The sequence below is a fragment of the Phyllobates terribilis genome, unplaced genomic scaffold (assembly GCF_046119375.1).
Source record: "Phyllobates terribilis strain yellow unplaced genomic scaffold, ASM4611937v1 Scaffold_3__8_contigs__length_932513732, whole genome shotgun sequence".
Taxonomy (NCBI): domain Eukaryota; kingdom Metazoa; phylum Chordata; class Amphibia; order Anura; family Dendrobatidae; genus Phyllobates; species Phyllobates terribilis.
Window position 1 is genome coordinate 668892440 of NW_027362763.1, and position 19172 is coordinate 668911611.

Genomic DNA, 19172 nt, shown 5'->3' on the forward strand with positions numbered 1-19172 from the left:
CCCGTACACGATATGGTAAAACTAGTATTGGCGTTGAAAAGTACAACTCATCCCGCAAAAAAATAAGCCCTCACACGGCCATATTGCCCAAAAAATAAAAACGCTATGGCTCTGGGAACAAGGGGAGCAAAAAACGAAAATGCAAAAATGGAAAATCCCAGGGTTGCGAAGGGGTGAGCAAGTTACGGTCATTACAATGAAGCATGTAGGAGGTCACCTCTAGATGTGCAAAGCTGGTAGAGACAGACCCCAAAAGACTTGCAGCAGTAATTGTAGCGAAAGGTGGTCCTACAAAGTATTGACTCAGGGGGCTTAAAATACAAATGCACCTTACAATTTTCAGATTTATATTTTTTAAATATTTAGAAAATCACGTATAATTTCCTTTACACTATACAAATACTCGCTACTTTGTTTTTGTATATCACATAAAATCCCAATAAAATACATTTAAGCTTGTGGATGTAATGTGAAAAAAATTCACGGGGTATGAATACTTTTTCAAGGCACTTTTTCAAGGCACTGTATATATTGTTTTTCCATCTCTTGTAAAGTCATTATTTTCCTTATTTCCATATTGAATTTAGGAGGAGACAAAATTGGGACACCCTTTGCTTTTCCCTGCTGTTTTTTTAAGCAGTGTTAAAATCACGAAGATGTGAAAAAAAAAGATCTGATATGTCATTCATCATATGAATATCACTTTACTAGTGTGAGAGTATGCTAATGACATACAAAATGCAAAAAAAACATTTCCCACACTTTGAACATGATTATGGCTTTTCCCCTGTGTGACTTCTTGATGTTGAACAAAATCTGTTGACTTTTTGTCAATCCGTTGACAAAACATTTCCTACTCTTGATACATGGAATAAGTTTATACCCTGCGCGTATTCTTAGATGTGTCGCAAGTTGTTGTTTATAACCAAGACATTTCCCATATTTACGACATGAAAATGGCTTCTTTCTCCGATGTCCAATAACACCTGATTTTGCTCTAAAACTTTTCCCACGTTTCGGACTTGAAAATGGCATCTCCCTTGTGTGAATTTTCTGACCACATAAGACCAGATTTCTGTCTCAAACATTTTACACATTATGAACATAACAATGGCTCTTCTCTTGTATGAATTTTCTGATGGCATACAAGGCCTGATTTATGGCTAAAACATTTCCCGCATTCTGAACATGAAAATGGCTTCTCTCCTGAGTGAGTTCTCTGATGAGCTAGAACACCCGATTTCTGGCTAAAACACTTCCCACATTCTGAACATGAGAACGGTTTCTCTCCTGTGTGAATTTTTACATGTTGCATAAGAATTGACTTCCGACTAAAAATGTTCCCACATTCTGAACATGAAAATGGCTTCTTATGAGTACTCTGATGACATACAAGAAGCGTTTTCTGACTAAAACATTTCCCACATTCCGAACATGAAAATGGCTTCTTCTTTGTGTGAGTATCCTGATGATATACAAGACCCAATTTATACCTAAAACATTTTCCACATTCTGAACATGAAAAGGGATTCTTCCCTGTGTGAATTCTCTGATGATATACAAGACTCGATTTCTGGATAAAACGTTTCCCACATTCTGAACACGAAAATTTCTTCTCCCCTGTGTGAATACTCTGATGAGATTCAAGACCCCATTTCTGTTTAAAACACTTCCCACATTCTGTACATGAAAATGGTTTCTCTCCTGTGTGACTCCTCTGATGACGTGTAAAATCTGATTTCTGGATAAAACATTTCCCACATTCTGAACATGAGAATGGTTTCTTCCCTGAATGAATTCTCCGATGATGTATAAGACTCGATTTCAGGCCAAAACATTTCCCACATTCTGAACATGAATACAGCTTCTCCCCTGTGTGAATTTTTACATGTTCCATAAGAATTGACTCCCGACTAAACATTTTACCACATTCTGAACATGAAATTGGCATCTTCCTTTTGTGAGTACTCTGATGACGTGCAAGACCAGCGTTATGGCTAAAACATCTACCACATTCTGAACATGAAAATGACTTTTTCTGCGAGTCTTTTGAGTGAGTTTTCAGATGACACAGAAGACCCGATTTCTGTCCAAAACATTTCCCACATTCTGAACATGGGAACGGTTTCTCCCCTGCGTGAACTTTTATGTGTTCCTTAAGAATTGATTTCCGACTAAAAGTTTTTCCACATTCTGAACATGAAAATGGCTTCTCCCCTGTGTGAGTACATTGATGACACATGAGATCCAATTCCTGGCTAAAACATTTCCTACATTCCGAACATGAAAATGGCTTTTCCCATGTGTGAGTGCTCTGATGGTATACAAGACCCAATTTCTGTCGAAAACACTTGCCACATTCTGAGCATGAAAACCGCTTCTCCCCTGTGTGAATTCTCTGATGACGTTTAAGATTTGATTTCTGGTCAAAACATTTCCCACATTCTGAACACGAGAACAGTTTCTTCTCTGTGTGAATATTTACATCTTCTGTTACGACTGACTTCTGACTAAAAATTATCCCACTTTCTGAACTTGAAAATGGCCTTTCATCTTTTTGAATTTTCTCATGAAAATAAAGATTTGATTCCTTTTTATAATGTTTTTCACATATTTGGTCCTGACTATGTCCAGTTCTTTGTTTACCAATCAATGATCGATTAGATGAAGGCTTCTTGTGATCAGCAGTATCAGTGGCCAGATTTTTGCTATGAAGGACTATGGGCATATTAGGAATCTTTGGATTAGTTTGCTTGTAATTGTTGTTTTCTACATCATAATAGGGAGATAAATGTTGTTGTTCATTGAAAACGCTTATCAGGGCCACACCTGGAAAAAAGAAATAAAAAAAACATTTTCTCAAACAAAATATTTGTTTTCATTAACCAAAAAAACGTAGTTTATACAAAATCGTGAAAGCAAGGAAACAAAGTATATATACGACCAGGAGGCACAGGACACTTAGTCCTCTAGTGATAATCCCCTGCAAATAGCAAGACACCGCCTAGTAAGTGACACATCAATGGAATCAGGGTCTCAGCCTCTACATCATGCTGCTCTTCGATTACATAGCAAAACTTGCTAACAGATTCCATTTAAAGTATGTCCCCTTGTAAATGAGATTATCTAGAAGGCTTCTTTATTTTATTTTAATTCTGCCATTTCATAATCTATTGTAATTTCCCACTTTTGAAACTTCTCTAGATTTCCAACATACTTTTTAGAATGTGGAGATCGAAACGGAATTACAACTTCAAAAATGTGGCCTCACGAGGGATTTATAGAGTAATATTCTGATGAAAAAGGGTGAATCTACTGTAGGTGATACTAAAACCCTTTCTCTCCTCTACAACCCAGGAAGGTCTCCTCTTACCCGGAGATGTGATGGACGGGTGATTCTCCATCATGACCTCCTTGTACAGATCCTTGTGTCCTTCTAGATACTCCCACTCCTCCATGGAGAAATAGACGGTGACGTCCTGACACCTTATAGGAACCTGACACACACAATGACCCGTCATTAGCAGACCCCTCCCCCGGCGTTATTGTATAATGTCCCAGCATTCCCGGCAGCGCTCACCTCTCCGCTCAGCAGCTCAGTGATCCTGGTGGTCAGTTCTAGGATCTTCTGCTCATGTATCAGTGAATGAGGTGGAGGCTCGGTGATGGCACTGGGGGTCCTGCTCCGCCCTCCTGACACACGGGGGGTCACACACTCCCCAGACGACGTCTTCACTACTGTATGATCCTGTGTATGGGGAGACGCCGATCACTACACAGAGGCCGAGAATCCTTCACCTTTCCGGCTTTATTACTAGAGATCAGAGTGATGTGATGTGAAGCTCTCACCTCTCCAGTGATCCAGTAGATTATCTCCAGGGTGAGGTCTAATATCCGAGCCGCCATGTGGTCTCTGTCCTGCTCCATCCTCGGGGGGTCACTGATGGAAAGGACCATCGTCTATTAAAGGAAAATGTTACCTGTGAGAGTGAGAGTCCTATATACAAGGGGAACACGTACATTAGACGTACAGTAGAAAATTCATCCGTTTTGCTAATAAACCTGGTTCACAATAACGCAGCATAATTTTGAGTGCGAATGTATAAAACATCACACGATAATGTATAATGTAATATAAACACGGCACAAAATGAGCTCAGTCGATCGTGATGAGGACAGCTCTGCTCATCAATGCCAGTTCTTACATTATGTAAAACTGTTACTAAATTTACAGAAAAGAAGCCCCCCATCATTCCTCCCATCGTTCCTCGCATCGTTCCTCCCATCGTTCCTCCCATCGTTCCTCCCATCATTGCTGGAGATGAACCTTCTTTCGTCCAGTGCTCATCATGTCCTCACCCAAGGATTCTCTTCTCAAGGCGGTCTAGCTCAACTTGTCCAATCCCGCAGAAAGACTAGCTGAAAACTGCTGAAAACGTCACTGCCGGCCATGATAGAACTCTTTTATTATGAATAGAAAAAGCATTATAACAAATGCAAATAATAGGAAAACTCAAAAACCATAAGCAGAACATCAACAACATAAGTCCAGAATTTCCCGTCCATAATCTTTAGTGTTTATCTCACCCATAAAGAAAAGGATAAATGTAGAAATAAGTAAAGCAATACCTGTCCAGCCACTTGCCCATCACATCCTCACCTTCACAAATAACACAATACCCCAAATTATTTTATGATATATTGTGTCTCCCACTCTGTAAACTACAAAATACAACACACATGAACTCATCAGGTCACACCGCAAACCGTGAAAAGGGGATCGGGTGGTTACTGAGACAGAAAAACAATTAATAACTCAAATCTCAATAAAAAAAAACTGTTACACTGCTGGATACAAGAAGAGGAATATATATAAAAAGGCAACAAGATTAAAGCCAAACCGGAGTATAACACAAAACTCCCAAACCAAGGAGTATATACACTTAACATTACAGAACCCTCAGCTTTCCAAAAGTATCTTTTAATATAAATTAGCATAAAACACAACATTTCAACCCATAAAATACCATATATCCGAAAACCAGAACAACCTAAATACAATACAAAACAAAACTTATTCTCACTCAGAAAGGCTCAAGCTCGGTACCTGCCCTATACTACACATTGCCTAACCAATACAAAATCCGCCACTAGGAAAAGAGGTGACTAGACTTGACTAAATGAGAAACCCTTCTAGAATAAAAGAGGTCCTACGTGTGCCCAGTCTCTGATACTCCAGAGAGCGCACCTTCACCAGATCACCAAGTATGGTCCTAATCTCCTCACTCCCTCTTGAAGTTTATGCTGAAACTAAGCACCGTACTCTCCACATGTGGTACTTAACAACTAAACGCACTAAGAATATAGTGTCCCAATCTCGACATTCCAGGTTTTCCAATGTTGAACAGGACTATTAAGAAGGACCAACCAACCTAGACGATCCAATGGAAGCACTCTCCCTGTTGTACACCTCTGTATTAAAGAGACAATGAAGCAGGAGGTCCTCCATGCTTTTCAGCATGTTACTAGACTCCTCTTATTCACAGGTCCAAATCCCAAGGTTTGTATACAAGTTCTTTCTTGCACACGGCTTTCCAGAGAAGCCAAGTCCCCAAAACTTTAAGTAGATTCAAAGGACGTTAACCAATCCCAAGATCCCGACTTGGGCAAACCTTCAGCACCAGAAGCTTTCTGAAAATGGGTCAACAGAACCCTTTTGTCAAGAAGCGACCCTGATCTCCTACATTCCTAAACCCCACCAGGAAATTACCTTCAGAACCAGGATAGTGTCATTTGGAAGATGTCCATGCGGTGTGCGAAAATCCTTCACTTGCCCTCCTCTCTCCCATTCCTGAAAGAAATGGTGAAGCCATATCCTGCAGGTAAATACCCATTGAGGAGCCCTCTCTTTCCAGAAGTTTTAGAGGTTGATCTTAATAAAGGTATTCACTAGGAACACAACAGGGTTAATCATACATAACCCTCCTAGTCTCCTCATATGGTACGTAACCTTCCCCTCGTTCAGATTCAGTCTATTCCGCCATAACAGTCAAAGAAACAAACAGTAGATCCAAGTCCAAAGATAGAGTGGAAGGACATGAACACTGTCCAAACTAGTTAACAAAGGTAGCAAGTAGTCCTTGTTCAAGTTTTTCCTTTCCCTCAAGGACTATCCCTTTTGTTGGTTCATCTTCTGGGTGGCAATCTCGAGCCTGCTTTTCAAAGTTTTCCTTGAGATAATTCCTCTGGCTGAATTTGATGGCAAGAACTTTTGCAGAGACTTGTGGCCCTGAAACGGTGTCCAACAGACCGAAGTCAAGATTTCCTCCCAAGCAAGAGGAATAATTTTCCCAGTTGATTTTGGACCCGAATGCTTCTAAGTGGACACCCCTAGTACTGTGTAAAAGTTTTTATGCTGTTTTGAAGGCAAAAAGTGGTCGCACAAAATATTGTTTATTCACTTTGCATATCATTAATTGATAGAACATAATAATGTTAATGGCGACAGTGAAATGAAAAAAATAACTGTACCAATAGGAAGAGGTTCCAGCTCAGCTCATTAAAATTGTATAATCTTTATTGATAATATAAAAACAGAGATATAAAAAAAAAAACAGGGCAAAAAACTCCCGAAAAAAGGGGGAGAAAATACACTACAACACGTACAGGATAAAAAATAGAATAAACATGATTGTATCCGATATAAATCCCACGATATGGTCAGTTCAAAAATACAAAATCTGGAACAGACTAGAAAGTAATAGACAGTCTGCACCAGAAAATAAATCAATGTATAGAAAGCCAGTGTATCCCTAAAGCCACATTATTGCACGTAATAATATAATTTTGTTAGGCTAATATATGGGATGGACTATGCTGAACTAGATGCATAAAACATGGATTGCCACAGAACAGATCAAATATGAACTAGTAAGAACCCAAATTAATCAGTAAATTCCATCAGTAAGGAAAGTATATTACTAGTAACGATCTGTAGGCAAGCAAGGTAGTGTCCTCCCCACACCCCGACGACGTTTCACCTCTGCTTCTTCTGGGGCAATTTCAAAAGAGCGACCAATCCAACCGTTCACATGCTGGAAACTCTGTTCCTGTGTATAAGGTCTTAAGGCAAACAATAAACCCTCCCGGCAGGCCATACCTCAGAAGGACAAAAACAATAAACCTTCCCGGCAGGCCATACCTCAGAAGGACAAAAACAATAAACCCTCCCGGCAGGCCATACCTCAGAAGGACAAAAACAATAAACCCTCCCGGCAGGCCATACCTCAGAAGGACAAAAACAATAAACCCTCCCGGCAGGCCATACCTCAGAAGGACAAAAACAATAAACCCTCCCAGCAGGCCATACCTCAGAAGGACAAAAACAATAAACCCTCCCGGCAGGCCATACCACAGAAGGACAAAAACACTAAACCCTCCCAGCAGGCCATACCTCAGAAGGACAAAGGTGCTTATGGTTGACCCAATCAAACGTCTTAACCTGATCCAATAACAGCATGTACCCCTTCCAGCGGCCAGCCTTGCTCCGCTGCACTGCCACCTGGACATGGAGCACAGCACTAAACATACTGCTGCCTGGAACATAGCAATGCTGAGTTTCTGAAAGGAGTCGGGATGCAAGCTCCACTAGCTAGTTAAACAGTATCTGTGCCACAACCTTCCTGTTTGTATTAAGAAGTGCTATGGGACCCCAAATCTCTATCCTTATGTTTAACAGAATTATCAAAACAGACGTCTTCAGAATGCCCAAGGAAAGACACTCATTAAACACTTCCGTTTGAAGGGGAAACAAGATGTCCTTAAAGGTCTTATAGAATTCAGATGTTAAGTCATCTGCACATGGCGATTTTTTTTTTTGCCTTATCCCATTAATCACCAGTCTCAATTCCTCTTCTCTGATAACATCTGTCAAAATGACAAGAGAGAGGTCATCCCCAGTAATAGTGCTTCTTAAAGAGAGACGAGCTGTGATGGGATCTCATCCAGAAGCAGGAGACTTCTGGACTTACCAAACTTGGTACCCTTCCCTGACAATCCTATCAACCAAGGCAAAGCCCCAATCCCACCTACCTAAATAAACAAAATACGAAATCAAGATTAGAGTACAAAAGTTGACTTAAACTTCTGGATTGCAGGCTGCAGTCAAAGGAGATACTGACTGTGACAAGGTGACCCCACTCCAGAGATGGAGGCACAGAGCAGCCATCATGAAGCTGATGCTGGGGAACTGAAGGTGAGCAGTGACAGCTGTCTCCCATGTTTCTTTAGCGCTGTTACCTCGTATTTGTATGTGAATGTACTTTTCTCTGATAGGAGGAGCAGCAAAACGCTGACAGCAGCGCAGCACACATACAGTGGGGAAAATAATTATTTGATGCTTCCTGCAGTTCTTGACCAGGTTTGCACACACTGCAGCATGGATTTTGGCCCCCTCCCCCATACAGATCTTCTCCAGATCTTTCAGGTTTCGGGGCCGTCGCTGGGCAACATTGAGTTTCAGCTCCCTCAAAACATTTTCCATTGGGTTCAGGTCTGGAGACTGGCTAGGCCACTCCAGGACCTTGAAATGCTTCTTACGGAGCCACTCCTTGATTGCCCTGGCTATGTGTTTCGGATCATTGTCATGCTGGAAGACCCAGCCACGACCCATCTTCAATGTTCTTAGTGAAGGAAGGAGGTTGTTGGCCAAAATCTCGCAATACATAACACTATCCATCCTCCCTTCAATACAGTGCAGTCGTCCTGTCCTCTTTTCAGAAAAGCACCCCCAAAGTATGATGTTTCCCCCACCATGATTCACAGATGGGACGGTGTTCTTTGGGTTGTACTCATCCTTCTTCTTCCTCCAAACACAGAGTGTGGAGTTGATACCAAAAAGTTATATTTTGGTCTCATCTGACCACATGACCTTCTCCCATGCCTCCCCTGGATCATCCAGATGGTCATTAGTGAACTTAAAACAGGCCTGGACATGTGGTGGCATGAGCAGGGGGATCTTGCATGCCCTGCTGGATTTTAATCCATGACGGCACAGTGTGTTACCAACAGTAATGTTTGAGACTGTGGTCCCAGCTCTCTTCAGGTCATTGACCAGGTCCTCCCATGTAGTTCTGGGATGATTCATTATCTTTCTCAAGATCAATCTCAGAATGGATAATAAAAGTCCTGATACCTGTCGCCACCCCCCGACAACCTTTTGCCCTAGACAATGAACCTCCAGTGCCTAGTGGCAAATACGCCCATGGAAGGAAGACACTAGTGCTGGTCCATGGCATCCAAGTCATTGGGCTGCAAAGACGAGATCAACAAAGACTCTCAGGGAGCAACCAGCTCCTAACCACCAAGGAAAGAGCCAGCAGTGCCAGACCCCTGGGGTTGGTTACCCACTGCTGACACCCAAGCCAAACATCTTCTCCTTGCTACTGCTTCCTTTGCCACCTTAATGTTCCTCTTCCCACTCCTACACTATGGGCCCACTTCAGAGACAAGGCTAGGGAGGTAAAAGGGGCTAACACCCTTAAGTGATTTACAATTGGCCCTATGGGGTGGGTAACATAGACCAGTCTTATCTCCTTTTTTGTTGTTTTCTTTGCCTTTTTATTCCTTTTTCTTCTTTCCAGGAATGTCTTCCGTTAACTTATCCCCAATGGAGTGGTACCCCATCCATACCAGAAACTCGAGCTAACGAATATGAACAATAAGTTCCCAACCCTAATTGTCACGCTCATCATTATTGCTTTCTGAAGAAGAAGGTATCAAAACTTGCTTTAAAGAGAGATCGTCAGAGGCCATCTTCCCTGCTGGTTGTTCACCTCTATTGTCTCCTACATGCTTTGGTCCATAACATTTAGAAGTATTTGTTTGGAGGGTCCCCTCCCCTCTTTGATGCAGTCTCTCATCTGTAATCTTAATCTCCTCTCTGAACCAGAGTTGTGAGGTTTATCTTCTGTTTCTTGAAGGCTAAACCAACCTCTCAAAGCTGCTGCAAGGTCTTTCCCGCATATTCTAAATTATGGAGGTTACCAAGGACCCTGCAGTCAAATGTGATTAACTTCCTGGTGTGCACCTTGCCACAAATCCTACTCCAGCCCCTACTGGAGTAATAAATGTGGCTTTGTGAACGCTGCCACTCGTCATGAACTTAAGGAGTGTCAGTCATCACATTGTTATCCGGTCCTAGCTCTGACTATTTCTGGGAGAAACTTGCATGAAGACGCCAAAAGTTGCAAAATTTAAAAAGGCAATTCCGAGTTGCACCCACATTTTTCGACTTTCCAAAGCTTTTACGCTGATGTGAAACCCTTGATGAATTGGGCCCTTAGATTTTAAGGTGATACGTATGTGTGGGATATTCAGCAAATTCAAGTCTGATTCACTGAGGCTGCACAGAGCACCTTACAGGACTTATAGGATCTGCTGCTAACTTTTTGGTGCCCTATACCACAGGAGCCTTGAGAAGCCTTGTAGTGTCCATACTTCGATGGGTCAGAGCTGCTTTGGCAGCACAAGATAGCACCTACACAATATCAGGCAAGTGTTTTTAATGTTATAGCTGATCAGCGTATACTCCACAGTGGTTGGAGGACTTTAGTAGAAGCGTTATTACATCAATCTATGGAGGATTTGTACCTGATGATCCCGGGGGACATTTTTCTCCTTTTCAGGCCGATCCTGGGAATATAGAGGACTGGGACATCTCTCCGGGGGATTTCTCGGACTGGATCCATCTATAGGAAATAACCGCAGTGTCTGAATACATTGTCTATATGTGATGAGCAGATGATGGGGAATCTAGACGACTCTCAGACCTGTTCTCTCCTCCACAACCCAGGAAGGCCTCCTCTTACCCGGAGATGTGATGGACGGGTGATTCTCCACCATGACGTCCTTGTACAGATCCTTGTGTCCTTCTAGATACTCCCACTCCTCCATGGAGAAATAGACGGTGACGTCCTGACACCTTATAGGAACCTGACACATACAATGACCCGTCATTAGCAGACCCCTCCCCCGGCGTTATTGTATAATGTCCCAGCATTCCCGGCAGCGCTCACCTCTCCGCTCAGCAGCTCAGTGATCCTGGTGGTCAGTTCTAGGATCTTCTGCTCATGTATCAGTGAATGAGGTGGAGGCTCGGTGATGTCACTGGGGGTCCTGCTCCGCCCTCCTGACACACGGGGGGTCACACACTCCCCAGACGACGTCTTCACTACTGTGTGATCCTGTGTATGGGGAGACGCCGATCACTACACAGAGGCCGAGAATCCTTCACCTTTCCCGTCATTTCCGGCTTTATTACTAGAGATCAGAGTGATGTGATGTGAAGCTCTCACCTCTCCAGTGATCCAGTAGATTATCTCCAGGGTGAGGTCTAATATCCGAGCCGCCATGTGGTCTCTGTCCTGCTCCATCCTCGGGGGGTCACTGATGGAAAGGACCATCGTCTATTAAAGGGAAAAGGGTCCCGAACATCAGGAACATCAGGAACCTGAGGAAACAATGTGGAATCAGTGGTTAATCACATCTTAAATAACGTAAACGGTAATAACAAGAAAATGCGGGCTCCTTACTAAACTTTATATATCATAATATTAATATATTACCGCACTATAGTGCTTTTCCCCCTTATACACTATAGGGGGGCAGTCACGCAGCCTCTGGACGGTTTGGACTAGTCACGTTTGGAAGAAGTGGTCATGTGGTTTTGATTCAGATGTTTTGTGACTTAGGATACACACATTGATGTGAGCTGCACCATAGAGATGAGCTGCCGGGCTGAATCTGATGTGGTCGGGTCTATAGGAACCTGGACTATGAGGCCCCTGGCTCCACTGCGCCCCCTATGGTGACATCACTGACTGCAGTGACACTGTGAGAGCAGAGCAGAGACTCTAGGTGAGATGCTGCCCCCTGCTGTATATCAGCTAAAGAACAACTGCATTGTAAGAAACCAAGAAGAGGAAAGTCCCCAAGAAAGAAAGAGCAGAGCACCAACGACGACAAGTCACACGTACCAATCACTTCCTGGTGGATACAGGACCTGCGGTGACGTCACATGGTCACATGACAGGAAGTGCTGCACAGTGAAAACTCTCTTGAAAGGAACGTGACGTACAACAAGGATTGTGTTTTTGGCTCCGTATGAGACACAAAAAAGTGATTTAAATTCTTTTTTTTGCCTCGAAAAAGACACAAGTATTCCCGGAGTGATACCTTTATTGGATAACCAGAAAAATGGTATTTGCAGCTGTCAGAGCACATAGGCTCCTTCTTCAGGGATAAGGAACGACTTGAGACAAGAGCACAACATTTAAGAGATGTTACAGCAGGACGTTTGTGGATGGGATGATGGGATGGGATGATATGATGGGATGGGATGATGGGATGGGGCGCCAACTTGACTTTTTATTTTCTCTGGACGGATTATCAAAAAATCATGGACAAAAAATATTTTTTTTTTTTACGGACACATTGGAAAACCATAACAAATTATTTATGATATAAGTGACTTGTGTCTACTGATATCAGACATCAGCCGGCAGTCACTGTAAACTGTAAAATGATGATAATTACAGTCAAAATAATCTGTAGAAATTTCTTCAGCTTAAAAAAAAAAAAAATCACGGACGCCTAAAATAATTTTATGAAAGGACATAAAACACATAGGCAAAAAAAAAAAAAAGTTGAGCAAAAAAATGGCCAACTACACAATACTAAACAGACCATAGTACCAGGGCAAAAGTGTCGAGCACTGGGTCCGTATTGCCTACTCATATAATTAAATGCAAAAAAAGGAGGTCAAAAGAGTAATATGGCAAAGCAGACATAATTTTATTTCAATACAAAAACTCCCAAAGTGGTAAAAATATTCGAAATCACAAGAGCAGTGAAAAAGGTGCGAAGTGCCAGAAACCGGAGAATCCCTGGGGGAACAGGGCAGTAAAGGATTATAAACTCATGGGCATATAAATAGCAATGGGCAAGTATGAGTACATAAATAGATAAAAAGGATATAGAAATGGGGCAACTGGGGGGATTTTTTCCCCTTATAATGTAATATACAACTCACAGTCCAAAAATAAATAGCTATCATGTACAAATCGCAAGTAGAATATATTAGCAGGAGGTAAAGACCAGAGTTCAATTGAGAGCAAACATATTACTCTGTATACACTGTGTTCCAAATTATTATGCAAATAATATTTTCTCAGATTTTCCCAAATTCCCTATATGAATTGCAGTCATTGTAATTTTCCAGTCAAATAGCTATTAGAGTACAATTGAAAGGTTTTTGTACAAACTGCCTATGATAACAGGATATTTTTTAAAAAATAAAAAACTCAACTGCACTCAAAATGCATGTTCCAAATTATTATGCACAGCAGAGTTTTCAACCTTTTCATTTTAATAAAGAACAAAAAAATGGTCATTTTTGAAATTATAAGCATTAGCAGGTTATTACACACTGAAATCAAACAGTTTTCAAATCAAAACTTTATTCTAGGTGATGTTACATTTGCACATAGGACCGCTTGTTGGAAAGGAGCTTCTGAACTCTCTCGTCCATTGAATTTGTCAGGTTTTGGATGGTTTCTGCTTCAATTGTTTTGCATGAGGACAGAATACCCTCCCAGAGCTGTTGCTTAGATGTCAACTGCCTCCCGCCATCATAGACACTCCTTTTGATGATGCTCCAGAGGTTCTCAATGGGGTTGAGGTCAGGGGAGCATGGGGGCCACACCATAAGTTTGTCCCCTTTTACGCCCACTCCATCCATCTGGACCATCAAACTGTTTTGTTCACGGATGAGTGCCATGCAACGCTCGATGGTCCAGATGGATGGAGTGGAGGATGGCTGGTTGATGGACACCCCATGCAAACAAGGCTACGGTGCCAACAAGGAGGAGGTGGAGTAATGTTTTGGGCTGGAATCATGGGGAGAGAGATTGTCGGCCCCTTTAGGATCCCTGAAGGGGTAAAGATGAACTCCATAATGTATGTTGAGCTTCTCAAACAGCACTTCCTTCCATGGTTCAAGAAGAAGAACCGTGCATTCCGCAGCAAGATCATCTTCATGCATGATAATGCCCCGTCTCATGCTGGACATAACACATCTGCATCTCTGGCTGCTATGGGCATAAAAGGGGACAAACTTATGGTGTGACCCCCATGCTCCCCTGACCTCAACCCCATTGAGAACCTCTGGAGCATCATCAAAAGGAGTGTCTATGATGGCGGGAGGCAGTTCACATCTAAGCAACAGCTCTGGGAGGGTATTCTGTCCTCATGCAAAACAATTGAAGCAGAAACCATCCAAAACCTGACAAATTCAATGGACGAGAGAGTTCAGAAGCTCCTTTCAGACAAGGGGTCCTATGTGCAAATGTAACATCACCTAGAATAAAGTTTTGAGTTGAAAACTGTTTGATTTCAGTTTGTAATAACCTGCTAATGCTTATAATTTCAAAAATGACCATTTTTTTGTTCTTTATTAAAATGAAAAGGTTGAAAACTCTGCTGTGCATAATAATTTGGAACATGCATTTTGAGTGCAGTTTGAGTGTTTTATTTTTTTAAAAATATACTGTTATCATAGGCAGTTTGTACAAAAACCTTTCAATTGTACTCATAGTTATTTGACTGGAAAATTACAATGACTGCAATTCATATAGGTAATTTGGGAAAATCTGAGAAAATATTATTTGCATAATAATTTGGAACACAGTGAAGTTGACGCACCCCCTGGGCCATGTGCAAGGGATACCCGGAGCCGGATCTGGATAGGGGTAGTAGTCCTTGTGGCGGTGACCCGGTCCGTGCCCAGGGTGTCAAACTAAGTGGCAGTCTATGGCAGTAGATGTTAACTTGATTGTCGACTACGCCACCCGTTGAGTGCGGCTTTGACGCCGCCGCTGCAGAGCAGTCCGCTGAGGCCGGTGGTATATGTGCAGCAGTGATGGTATAACCCCCAACGGGAGGGGTATGGCCTCAGGGCAGCAGGTGTGGATGATGGGGGTTGTGATGATGCAGAAAGAAGACTCAGAGTCAGGAGATGCAGTTCAGGGTTTTTACTTACTGGTGTTCTTTTGGTCACTCTGGCCTTGAGTGACCACCCGAGCCGTGCTGCGTCCACCAGGTCCTGGACTCGGCTAACCCCCAGGCGATTCCGGAGCGTGGTCCTGAGCTCCCTTCTGACTCTCTCTCTCTCTCTGGCCGTTCCCACCAGGGATCCACCTGTGTCCGGCTCCCTCGGGTCTCTTGTTGGTTGAACCTTCCCTGGCTTCCCTGACCCTATGCTCGGTGTGCCATTCTGGTGGATTTGGTGAGGGTCATGGCAGATCCTGCCCACGACCTCCGGTTCCTGGCTAAGGTTTGTTTTGGCCTCTGCCAGCTTGGGATCCGGTACCCGTGTCCGCCAACCCTTCACCCTTTTGTCTTTATTCTGGGGTCTTGGGGTTCCCTTCTTGTCTTTCTCTCTGGGTCCTTCTTTTCTCCTCTCTCCTCTGCAGGCTTAGCTCTGGAGCTGGGCCCAGCCGGAGCCACAGCTCCCTGTCAGCCCTCCTGGCTGAGCTCCTCTGCTCTGCTCCTCAGGCTAAAAAGACCCTGTCCTAAGATGGTGCCCACCATATATACTCCCTCTATGTGTGAGCCCAGGTGACTAGCACCCAATGAGCTCCTAGCTTTACCCAGACTACTCCCCCTATCTGCCCCTACACTACTGGGATGTTCCACCCCCCTCCCACTCCAGCCAGGGACAGACGCTGTCGTACCTGCACATATACTGGTGGGAGTACCGTAGTTCTGTCCCCCGGAAATGGGATGTATGTAGTGCATGCAGCCTACTGAGCTCAGTTCCACACTCCATCCTTACCCGGGAGTGGAATACCACACCTCTGGAGTGAGGTGCAATACCCCTGTAGCAGCCGAATCCTCAGGGTGCTACATTCCCCCCTGGTAAATCACAGCACGTCCTCGGGCTGTAAAAGAATAAAATATCCACAAACATACAATTTTTTTCAAAACATCATAAACATATAAAACACTATATATATATCAGCAGCATAATACTCTTCATATAAAACTTTTCATAAAAAACATTTTTGACCTCTGGCCACTTGTGCAAATTGTGACCAGGTAAGTGCCACAGTCTCTGGTAGAAAAAACAGTTTCCTAAAAAACCGGAAGGGGGCGCTTTAGGAAGCGTAACTATTTAAAAGGGAATATGGCCGCTCTCAGTCCTCGGCCAGTGGGGAAAAGGGATGGCTGCTCACAGTCCTCAGCCTGTGGGGAGATGGGACACACTGGAACAGTTCACTGGTCCCAACGGGGACTATAATGGTAACAGTTATTGTACCTTCACGGGTAACTATTTTACAGTTCCATTTACCGTACTTTAGTAGCGGCGTCCTCCTGATGCTTCCTCCCTGTATTCTTCAGACCCGTCCGGGTCCTCTTGCTCCTCCTGACACCTCAGCTCTTTCTCTGTCAGTCGGTATACATGAAGGGCATAGGGTCCTTTGGCACATTGGTGCCGGGTGAAGGTGACCTCATCACCCAGGTAAAGATCACGACCTCTGTGTCCCTCCGGTAGGTGGGACTCGACATCTCTTCTGGTCACGAAGACGTCGCCGGGGGCGTGATGATCTCTGATGAAGCCCCAACCGTGCTGCAGTTGGAATTTGATTACAGTCCCGGTGGCACGGGGACCGTGGGCTGCACGGGGGTTCCTTCGGGTCCGGCTCTTTTGTTCTGCACTCTTTACTTGCAGCCGCTCCTCGCGGACCCGTCTCTCTCTCCGTTCTCGCTCAAAGACTTCCAACTGCTGGCGGCAGCACTCTGCACGCTCCGCTGCAGCCGCCCGGGTCTCTTGAGTGAACCCGATGAGGTCTCCTCCTGCGGGGTCCCACGCAAACTGCGCTTCCTCCAGCGAGAGCGGGGTCATCTTGACGGGCGCCGGAACCGGGATTAGGGGCTCATCCAGGGGTCTTTCTTTCCGGAGTCGGGGATGGTGGTACTCCGGCGGCCACACAAAGGGCTGCCCATCCGGGCAAGTGTGCTGGGCAAACAAGTCCTCACCCAGGTGCGGCACAGTGGAAGTTGAGGGCGCGGTGGTGGCAGCGGCGCCCGGGATCACTAGGCCTTGCGACCAGGCTTGGGGTACCCTGAAGGTAAAGGGCACCGTGAAGACGGCGGCGCCCGGGGGCACTCGGCCTTGCGACCAGGCCGGTGGCGTCTCCTGCTTGGCCGCGCTCAGGGTTGAGGCGCGTAACGTCACAGGGGGCGTGGTCGCGGCTCCTGCTTGGGGCCTAGTCTGGAGCGGTAGCGGTGCGGCAACGGGCACGATCAGTGGGACTTCGGGCTCTGCGACGGGGAGCGGGGGTAGGCTTACGGTGGCTGGGCTTGGGGTAGTAACGTCCCCTTTACTTGCCTCCGTCTCTTCAGCTCCCTCTGCGGCGTCGTCTCCGGCCTCCGTCCCCTCTGCATCTTCTTCAGGGGCAGGCGTGCTCCTCGTTGCGGGTGGTGTGCTCCGCTGGCGGGTTCCAGCCTGCTGGGCCATCTCCCTGCTCCACTCCATCAGCGTTTCTCGCTGCACCTGGGCCATCCTCCGTGCGAGGCCCTCCAGTGCGGTCTGTGCACGCTCCCGGTCTCGGGGGAGCTGTGCCAGGATCTCCACCAGGTCTTGTGGGGTGGTTGCTTGCATCAGGCTCCTGACCACAGGGTCGGTGCTGCCTGCCTCTCCCTCCATCTCCGGGTACGGCTCCTCCAGACTTCTCCAAGCTGCTCCCATCTTCTCTCTTTTGTTCTGTCTCCGCCCCCATTGAGGGCGGTCCTGGGGCAACTTGGTGATTGACAGCTCCAGGGGCAGTTCTCTCACACTGATGGACATCGCTAGCATCGCAGCCTCTGCTGGTGGGGGCGGTGTTCGTTTTTGGCGCCATTCTTGGTCCTGGCCCACGATGGGAGGTCGTCTCTTACCACCCTCTGGCACGCCCATAATGGCGTCCGCTCTGCCAGGGCGGGAAATCTTCTCAGATGGCGGGAACCGCTTCCCAATGGCGGGAAACTCTGTGGATGGCGGGAAAAGACTGCAGATGGCGGGCAAACGGCGGGAAACGATCCGTGATGGCGTCCGATGGCGGGGACCCTCCGGAATTGGCGGGAGACTTCTTTTTGAGGTAAATGTGAACTTTTCTTCAGGCACGCAGTACCCGGTGGTTGCGGGCACGTGATCCTGCCGACTACGCCAAAGTTGACGCACCCCCCTGGGCCATGTGCAAGGGATACCCGGAGCCGGATCTGGATAGGGGTAGTAATCCTTGTGGCGGTGACCCGGTCCGTGCCCAGGGTGTCAAACTAAGTGGCAGTCTATGGCAGTAGATGTTAACTTGATTGTCGACTACGCCACCCGTTGAGTGCGGCTTTGACGCCGCCGCTGCAGAGCAGTCCGCTGAGGCCGGTGGTATATGTGCAGCAGTGATGGTATAACCCCCAACGGGAGGGGTATGGCCTCAGGGCAGCAGGTGTGGATGATGGGGGTTGTGATGATGCAGAAAGAAGACTCAGAGTCAGGAGATGCAGTTCAGGGTTTTTACTTACTGGTGTTCTTTTGGTCACTCTGGCCTTGAGTGACCACCCGAGCCGTGCTGCGTCCACCAGGTCCTGGACTCGGCTAACCCCCAGGCGATTCCGGAGCGTGGTCCTGAGCTCCCTTCTGACTCTCTCTCTCTCTCTGGCCGTTCCCACCAGGGATCCACCTGTGTCCGGCTCCCTCGGGTCTCTTGTTGGTTGAACCTTCCCTGGCTTCCTTGACCCTATGCTCGGTGTGCCATTCTGGTGGATTTGGTGAGGGTCGTGGCAGATCCTGCCCACGACCTCCGGTTCCTGGCTAAGGTTTGTTTTGGCCTCTGCCAGCTTGGGATCCGGTACCCGTGTCCGCCAACCCTTCACCCTTTTGTCTTTATTCTGGGGTCTTGGGGTTCCCTTCTTGTCTTTCTCTCTGGGTCCTTCTTTTCTCCTCTCTCCTCTGCAGGCTTAGCTCTGGAGCTGGGCCCAGCCGGAGCCACAGCTCCCTGTCAGCCCTCCTGGCTGAGCTCCTCTGCTCTGCTCCTCAGGCTAAAAAGACCCTGTCCTAAGATGGTGCCCACCATATA

The 19172-nt window shown here is 45.6% G+C and overlaps 1 pseudogene; it reads right to left on the reverse strand.

The window, feature by feature from the left end:
* Positions 1-407: 407 nt before the first annotated feature.
* LOC141258600 (uncharacterized) overlaps positions 408-19172 on the reverse strand; it is a 66485-nt pseudogene continuing 47720 nt past the window's right edge.